The sequence below is a fragment of the Panthera onca genome, chromosome C1 (genome assembly GCF_046562875.1).
Source record: "Panthera onca isolate mPanOnc1 chromosome C1, mPanOnc1 haplotype 2, whole genome shotgun sequence".
Taxonomy (NCBI): domain Eukaryota; kingdom Metazoa; phylum Chordata; class Mammalia; order Carnivora; family Felidae; genus Panthera; species Panthera onca.
Window position 1 is genome coordinate 93,587,443 of NC_138346.1, and position 9,223 is coordinate 93,596,665.

The window sequence follows — 9,223 nt, forward strand, 5'->3', positions numbered from 1 at the left end:
AGAGTCTATCTCCACAAGGAAATTCTTCCCTGTGAAGTTTAGAATTCTTCTTTCATCCCCACTGAAGCCTTGTTCTTAATATTTTTCTTTTAATAAGCAACTGAAGTCAAACTTAAGCTACCCATGTAATATGCCCCCACAAAGAGACTTAGAATTACTAAAATGTTTCACATTAGCATGTATAGCTGAATAGAGGTTGCACTTACAAAGGAGACACAGGACTTTTTTGTGTGTTCTGCACAATGAAAGGCATGTCACATTCTGCTTTTTTTCAATTGAAGCATGCCGCAGCCCAGAGGGTCGGTTACTGTCAGAAATTCTACTTGAGAAAGGCCCTTTGGATCACAGGGAAGAATACTACCTGCCAGGGAATGAATCAAACCTACCAAAAAATTACTACAATTTGGTCAGAAATATCACTGTGGTGGGCCGCATGTCATTTCTGACTGCAGTAATCATTACAAGGGTATATTGTAAAAGAGAACTGAGAAATACGCGTGAAGTGTAAATGAGAAAAAAAGTGGTTAAGTTCACTCTTTGGTAAAGGTTACTCTTCCCTTCCCGTTGTTACTAGAGATGCACAGATCCTGAGCTGTTCCCATTACATAAGCATCAGGCTACACGTCTGCCCTAGCAAACCAATAAAAAAACAAACAAAGTAACAAATGACAAAAGAAACTAGGTTCTTTAGCCTGGAAATGAGAAGGGCGAGGCGATTTCATAATGTGTATGAATAGTTGTAAAGTGGAAGCAATCCAGATACACTCCATCTTCACAAAGGAAAGACATATGGGATTCATTTTTTAACAGATGAGATACAGAAAAATCTTCCTATTTTACAGGTTTTTAAAGTAAATATGTTCCTGACAGAAGTCATGGAAGTGTCTTAAGTTTTTTTAAAGAAATATTCACGCTGGCATTTAAGGGCAAAATTAACAAACAGATGAATGGCATCACACACACAATGACTGATAGGTGCATGCTTTGGAGAGAAACTTGGCCATCAACAGACAGAGGTAGAGTAGAAATGTTCCTGGTACGGGTTCTAGTCATGTCCCATATGGTGGCCACCCCCACCACAGGTAGCCACTGAGCACTTGAAACACGGGTAGTCTGAACAGAGATGTGCTTGTGAGTAAAAATTAATAGTTTTTTCATAATTGATACATGTTGAGATGATAATATCCTAGATATATTAGGTTAGCAAATATACTATTAAACTTAACTTCAATGGGTTTTTTTTTCCTTTTACAATGCAGCTACTAGAAAATTTAAGATTGCATATGTGAATTGTATTTGCGGCTTGCACTCAATTTCTGTTGAGAAGTTCTGTTCTAAGCTCAGACTGACTGAGTACAGATCCTGATCTGAAGCAAATCAGTTACCATTTTTGCACCCATAAAATGGAAAGAATAATAAAACAATCAACTCCAAGCCTTTTTAGACGATTTCATGAATTACTATATGTAGAATACTATCTAGCATATAGTATGTGCTCAATAAATCTGCTATTAATATCCAATGCACACATCCTCTCTGCAGAGTACCCCGGCATGTCATTGCTTATCCTCAGTTTGAATACCCTCAAAGATGGGGAACTCACATTTCCTTGAGACAGTGTATGGCATTTCTAGACATCTCTGAATGTGAAAAAGTTCAACCCTGGAATAAATAAAAATCTCTCTTTACAACTTTGAATCTTTTGAGCTTCTTTATATATGATTAAGCCAGAAGCAAAGAGAGAAACTGGTCATATTCCAACACTACATTTCTATAAAAATTGTTAAGGGACTTTGCTATTGGAAATGAGGATATTATATATTCCCATGGAAGTTCATGTCAAGAGACCTCATGCTGACCCAGCAACATGCTTTTAAGGAACAGATCTTTAGAAATGTGATTTGTCCGTACATGCCCAACCAAAGGACCATCAATTTCTGTTCTTAGCAAGGTTGCCCCATGCAACTAACGATATTTTCCTATTAGGATGACATGAAGCAAAGAGAACAGACAAGGGCACTCACCTGACCAGACTGCTCAGCCCGATCCCAGGAGTGACCACTGCCAGTCTACCCATACTCCTATGTGAAGACTGGTTTTCCCCTTTGCTACTCTCAGTGCTAATCTTTTGCATATTTGGCAGAACAATTCTGTCTTCATGATAAGTCATTAATGAAAAGGAACGTGATGTGGATTTCCTAAGTATGCCTGGATTTTCTGAATCTTCCAGTGGTTCTTCAGGAAGCCTGCACTTTTGGATTTGAATGTCTCAAGCTCTCTACAGTTCTAAGACATTACTGTCTTCATGCATAAGGTCTGTGTCAAATCAAAGCACAGCCTTTTCCAATATTTCCAAGTGACGCTTCTGCCTCCAGGTAGAAGTGATTCACCAATCCTCAACCTGTCAGTCACCTCTGTTGTGTGTGGCGACTCTGGCAGTGAGTTTGTGTATGCTCTCTTACCTGGAAGAAATACCAGCCAAGGTTTAGACTAAATTTGTTGACCCGAACTTCAGGCTCTAGGGCAATCTGGTGTATGAGGAGCAGAATAGGCCATTCAGTCCAACAGACTAGGATGCAAGTCTTGGGTTAGGACTCCACCAGCTGCACTGACCCTACACCAGGTGCCAAAGATCCCTCAGCCTCCATTACCCAGTATGAAAAAATGACACCAAATAATAGAACCGACTTTGCAACATTATCACGAAGATTAGACGTACTGATCCTAACGCACCTAGCCTGGTATGCAGTATATTGTAAATCATAATTAGCAATCACTTTTCTTGCCTACAAGTATGTTGGTAAGCCTTGCCTTAGGGATGCTCAAAGGGCTGTTACCACCCAGGCCCCTACTTTCAATCACATTCTCCTCTCCCAACAGTTTCCAGAACTCTCAACAGAGAACAATAGAGAGTGGTGTTCTTTCTCATTCAAATCCTTTACTATCAGACCTCCACAAGTAGATGCTAATAAGAAAGCTGATTCAATCAAACATTAAAATTAGAATTTACCACCTGAGTTGCTCGGACAGAGGGAGGGCTTTGTGAATTGGCATAATCAGAGAAAGCTCCGCGGAAGTATAATTAAAACCAGGTCTTGACTAATAGGTAGAATTTGGATAACTGGAGGTTGGGGGTGGAGATAGCAGCATTTGGGGCCTTTTAAGCAAGTGTGGGTCTTGTGCATGACTTAAAGGAGGTAGGCCTTTTAGAGAGAGGTGGGTGGTAAGGAGTTAATAGCTGGCCTGAGTATATTTGATGTGCTACCTGGCACACTACTTTTTCTGTTTAAGAAGGAAGCATAACTTGAATTGTGTTTTTCAGGGCCCACCTAGCAGTGCTTGTTTTTATTTTTATCTAGAAGAGATCCAGAATGAAGTACCAAAAATTTTTTCTTTAGGAGTCTGCAGAGTCAAGAACATCCCACTCCTCTACGTGACTGGCCAGAAGATGTTCCAGTTCACAGAATGGGTCAGTTCAGGTGAGATGAAGCCTTATTAACAATTCTTAATCACAAAAATGAATGGAAGTCAATACGAAATAAATTGAGTTAATTCTGAGGACTAGAAATGGAGATGGAAAAAAATACTTTTTCTCCAAAAGAAAAAAAAAGCCTTGTTCAACTACTCCCACATACATACATTTTAATTAAGTAGTCTGAGACAGTTGTGTGGTAGAAGGTTGTAGTGGACAACCTGGGTTATAAATCTGGCTCTTCCCACTTACCTACAATATGACTTTGTATGCCTGGTTTATGTTTTGGGGGAAAACAAATTAAAGTGAAGTTACAATGGCTTTCTGTGACCTGATAACGCCATGGGATCTAGGTACCTTTGAGCTCTTTGCCAGTATAAATATATGCATATAATAATATTTAAGTGTTTTTAAATAAATGTTAGATATAAAAAAATTTTTAATGTAAATTTAAACAGATTCCAACTTCAGCTACTTGATAGTGCCAATGGTTACATTTATTCATGTTATAAGTAAAAATAGCAAAGGAAGATAAAAATATATGCCACGTGCTAGGGCTCAAGCACCAACTGATCAGAATAAGCTCGGCAATAGCCTGAAGCTGGACCCACTGCCTCCCTGTCACACATACCAAGTGGTGACTCTCTTTGTGGTTGTAACAAGAGATGATCTGAGAGGTGTCAGGGGAGTGGCCTGTAGGATTGAGGTAGTGGCGGGGTCTTCAGGGAGCTTAGAACAGCCCCCATGTATCAAGTGGTACAGATGCATTACAACATTTTTACAACCAGTAAGGCTATATCAGAGCACACTGGCCAAATCACCCTGAATATGTCTAACGTAAGCATAAAGGGCAGAAATCAATAGAGGAGAGCCCAGAAGGAAGCTCTTCAAGGAAAGATTAATGCACGCCTTAGTCTTATTATAATTAAAATCTTTCATTTATATACGCTACTTGGTATGTTTTTTTTAAATACCCGCCTGAAAAAAAATTAAAATATGCACTATTACAACACTAGAATCTAAGAACAAGGCAATGGTGTCTAACTGCTATGAAGCTGAAAGCTTTTCTCAACATTATGATTCTTCCAGAAGTAATGAGCTGTTTGCTAACATGACACTAGGGCACAAATCCACAGCCAACCCTCATGCAGGCAAGTGGAAACCAGCAAAGAGTTTCTCTCCAGTCAAGGCATTGAAGAATTGTTTGTGCACTAGTTACTTAGGATTCTGTTTTTAGCCGCAGCATATTTAATTTTAAGAGGCTCATAATTAAAATATGTCTAGAGAGGCAAAATCAAAAGCAAGCATCATGTCCCTGGCTGCAAAATACCTAAGTTCAACAATTATAGCCTTTTGTTCTTCCTAGGAAACAGTTCCGCATTTTTACAGATCCTTACATGTAGGCCAATAACAAACTTGCCTGATATAGGAAATTTTCTTTTTTTTTAACTACAAAAAATTCTACAGGTCCCCACATCACAGCAAAGACTTGTACTTTCAGAATCCACTAACTGCAAACCTACCTAATGACCAAAAGATAGTATGAATAGTGATACCTTGAAATGTCACTGGCTTTTGTCACCACAGCATATACATACTCCTAAAGTATAGTAGTTCTTATGTATGCTGTGTGACTTAACTGTTCAGATTACAAACCAAGACTTGAACTGAACTTTCTACCTTGCAATAACTGTACATTCTTACCAGTGCCGAGACTCTATTCCACGGCATCTCCAAGGCTGCTTTCAGAAGCCTAGACTGGATTTCACTAATATTCTATCTCCTCAGTCAACAGCTTCATACAAGCCAACAGGGAACTGTACCTAATCCTCTTTCACTTGCTTTCACCAATAGCTACTGCTAGTTATTGTAAATAACCACCCATGAAAACATGAGTAAAACATCAACAAAAGAACCCCAATTAGTGCAGAAATTTTAAAGGTTGAATAAAATGTTTATCAATGGAGCATGACTGCCACGACTTAACATCTGTAAAACACTGGTCACACTCAAACTCACAATCTCCAAAATTTCTAGAATTAAAAGCAGAGTTTAAAAATCATTCTACTTTCACAGGTTTAACATGCTAATTATCACTTAGATATTAATCTTGTTAACAGCTCCAAATTAAGGACCTATATTATATTTAGGAAGCTGCCTGGTGCTCAAAGTGAATGCAATTTATTCTTTTATAGTTATATCCTGGAAAAGTGTCTTCTTTTAAAAATATGAGGTATTCATGTGTAGTTCACATTCAACAATCCAAAAGCATATCTAAATAGCTCATGCTAGTAGTTTTAATAACAGAATACCTTCTATTTAGCCAAAGACCTGGCCTTTACGCTTTCTCTGTAGAGAATCTCTGAGCCTGTGTTGTTAATGGTGCTGTTCTTTTCTCCACCAAATGGTATAGCCGTCACCTCTCAGAATCCTTTTTAATCTGTTTGTCTTGATCATGTACTTAATATATGGTACCATTTGTCATTCTGACTCTTAATTCAATAGGACCAGTCAACTATTCTTCATGGTTCTATTCAAACTTCTGAAGCAATGGTATTACGTTCATGCCTAATCTTTACAAAGGTGTGCAGAACAGTGAAACTGCAGTTGGGGCAAGATTTTTTTCCTTTGAAGAAATCATATGACTTTGCCTTCGGTCTGTGAAGTGTAATTAAAATGAACTGATATGCTTTGGAATTCTTCTTGTTTGGACACTCCTCTTCCACTAACTTAGCTCCTTTTCATTATGCTTTGTCAGACTTTTATTTAAGGACAAACTTTTCTTTCACAGATATTAATAAAAGAGTCATTGCTTCTGAAACAAGAGCTGCAGCAAAGTAGAAAACATTCTTCATAGGCTTTTGAATGAAGTACATTATAGCAGTACCATCTTTCTTTAATTCTTTACTTTTGTTCTCTCAAAAGGTACACTCAGCAGAGACCAGAAAGGTGCCTTTACCTTTCGGTAAAGGGGCAAGGTGCCCCTTGCCGATTAATGTCAATACTGGAAAGAGTGGAGTCTGTGTTCATACTGTTCTTATGATCAGTAATTCTGTCTACCCGCCTCACACTCTTCCTTTCATAGCATTTCAAATTCGTTAACAAGCAACAGCTTTGATTAAAACAATGGGGAGGGTCACCCACAGAGGAATAAGAGACATTGTAAAGATCATTTCTCAAGTGTTGATTTAAATATTAAGGTAGATATAAAGTAAGCCAACTTGTTATGAACCCTCAAACTGGACTATCAGACTCCACTGGCAGTAGGCAATCCTTTCCCCCACCATACATCTCCAAGCACTCATCATGGATTCGTCTCAAATCTTCAGAACTCTGAATGGACGGAATGTTCAGCAATGCTAGAACTGATCGGTGCTAATGTGCAAGACCATCCCACACTCTCTAAGTGAGCAATTGTATCTGTGTGTGTTGTCACACCTCAGGGGAATTCTCTGCATAATTCTTGTTTACTTTAATTTGCACAAGGAAGAGTTTCCAGTCCTCAACTCCCAGCAGTTAGGTGGAAACACACACACACACACACACACACACACACACAGAGCCCAAACCTAAGAAGCCAATTCCAGGGAAGCTGCCCAGTTGGTTCATCTACCCACAGAAAGCAGAAAACTGGCCACATTAAGTTTTAAAAGAAGACTCCTGGTATTAATGGCATTGAGGTTTAAAAACAGCAGTGCTTCAAAGTGAAGCCTCAAGACAGTGACTTTATATAGCATTCAACCCACAAATATATGAGCCCTTCAGTCACTAGTAGATAGGATTGCTTGATTTGGTTAGTAACATCCCAAGTGGATTTCAGGAAGCCTTCAGCAATGGCTGTAGTATAGTCCAAAGCACAAAAAAAAGGCTTCCCTGGAGATCACTGCCTCCAAGTTACCCAACAAACCCAGACTGTCCTGACACTGCCTGGAAGATAAATGTATCATCTTGACATCCCATGACTGCCTGTCAAAAGGAAACTCCAGATGCACGTGCACATGACTACACACACACACACACACACACACACACACACACACACACACCACAGCCTAGCTGACATGCACCCTACCATTTCCATGATAATAGACACCCACAGGTGCACTCCTGGAAAACACCAAGAAGGCTTCTCCAGCTAGGTTGTCATTTACCAGAGTACAAATGCACTTACAGCAGACCACCCTGGCAATGAATAGAGCACCAAATAATGCTGGCCTCTTCCACAGAACATGCCCAAGTATTAGAATCTTAAGTCAAACTCCCCTTTGACCACACTGAATCAAATAGAATTGTAACAGCTCTTAAGAGATGTTCTGAATATTTTGAAGAAAAAGTACCAGTAGGTCACACACCCTTCTCCTGAAATAAAGTGTTTCTTCCTCTTATATTTAAATAAAGGAGATTGAGAGAACTTAAAGCTCCCTCCCTTCCCCAAACACACACACTCCAAGCTTTCCAACTTCTAGACTCAAACTATGCAGACTTGAAAAAGGGAGGTTCATTTGCATATTCAAATAACTTTAATAATACAGGGGGTGCCAGAAAGGAAAGGTGACAGGAACATATGGAGTGATGCTGTAGAAATTACATGCGTCCTCCTCCTTGCCCCTCACTCTCACCCTCGGTTCCCAGTTGTCTCTGGATAAACTGCTAGATGTCTCGGTAGACCCAGTAGTCCTATCCTCCCTAGCTCGCCCCTCGCCCCAAACAGGGACAATGAAAATGTAAACTGTTGCTGTAGCCTACTGACACTCCACTGATATATCAGAGGAAACTGCAAAACTTCTCGACTTGCTCAGCTATCCTCCAGGGGCACTGAACGCCCACGCGCAGATTTCACAGTCTGCACTACCGAAAGGGAACCCTCAGTCAACCTGTTTGCAAAGCCCGCAGAACTCCCCGCCCTCCAATCCTGGGCTCTGAGGCTCCCGGGCAGGATGGGGGAACCTTTGGGTCCCTTCATCAGCATCCCCCCAAAGCATGCGGGAAGTCGGGGAACACGGCTCCTGCCACCCCAATTCCATGGCTCCGTCCCGTTGTCTTAGGTCTGTGACCAAGTGCCTACGTGGGGTATCTCCACCCGCCCAGCCCCGGGCTCTCCGCACCCTGCACCCTTCCCGCAGCCCCAAGCCAGAGGCTTCGGGGAAGCTCCGCTTGCAAGTTCCCGCGTCTGGCAGGGAGAGAGGGTGAGAGAAGCTGCTCGGAGAGCAAAGAGCAAAGTCTGCCCACGGAGCACCACCACCCGAGCACCACCACCACCCCGCCACCCTGGCTGCTGCCCCCTCTCTACCGCGCCGCCGGCCAGGGGCTGGGCATTCCCCGCTCGGGGCGCAGCGCGGCCGCACTCACCCGCCTTGCCCGAGCCACCGCCGCAGCCTCTGGGAGCCGCCGAGCCCCGAGCTTCCCGAGCGCAAGAAAGATGGTGGTGTGTGTCGGGAGACCACCCATTCCAGCGTCTGGCAACCTCAGCACTGAAGGAAGAGGAGGAGGACGACGAGGAGGAGGAGGAGGAGGAAGGAACGGCGCAGTCGGACGCCATCTGCTGTACACCTCTGCGCAGCCATTGGCTGTCTGGTGCGTCCCCGGGAGCCGCGGGGCGCGGGGCCGCGGGGAGCCACCTTGTGCCTCGCCTCGCCTCGCCTCGCCTCGCCTCGCCTCCCCCAGCGGCCGCTCCCGCCTCCCCTCCATTCGACCCCTCCCGCCTCCTCCTCCCACCACCACCCCCAACCCCTCAACCCTCCTCCTTCGCCT

General features: G+C 42.4%; 1 protein-coding gene across 1 annotated transcript in view; it reads right to left on the reverse strand.

Annotated features, from left to right (window-relative positions):
* Positions 1-9,008, reverse strand: part of THSD7B (thrombospondin type 1 domain containing 7B) — an 860,293-nt gene extending 851,285 nt beyond the window's left edge. The window contains exon 1 of the mRNA XM_060626021.3: positions 8,822-9,008. The gene's annotated coding sequence lies outside the window, so the exon portion shown is untranslated. The remainder of the gene's footprint in view (positions 1-8,821) is intronic.
* Between the last annotated feature and the right edge of the window lie 215 nt (positions 9,009-9,223).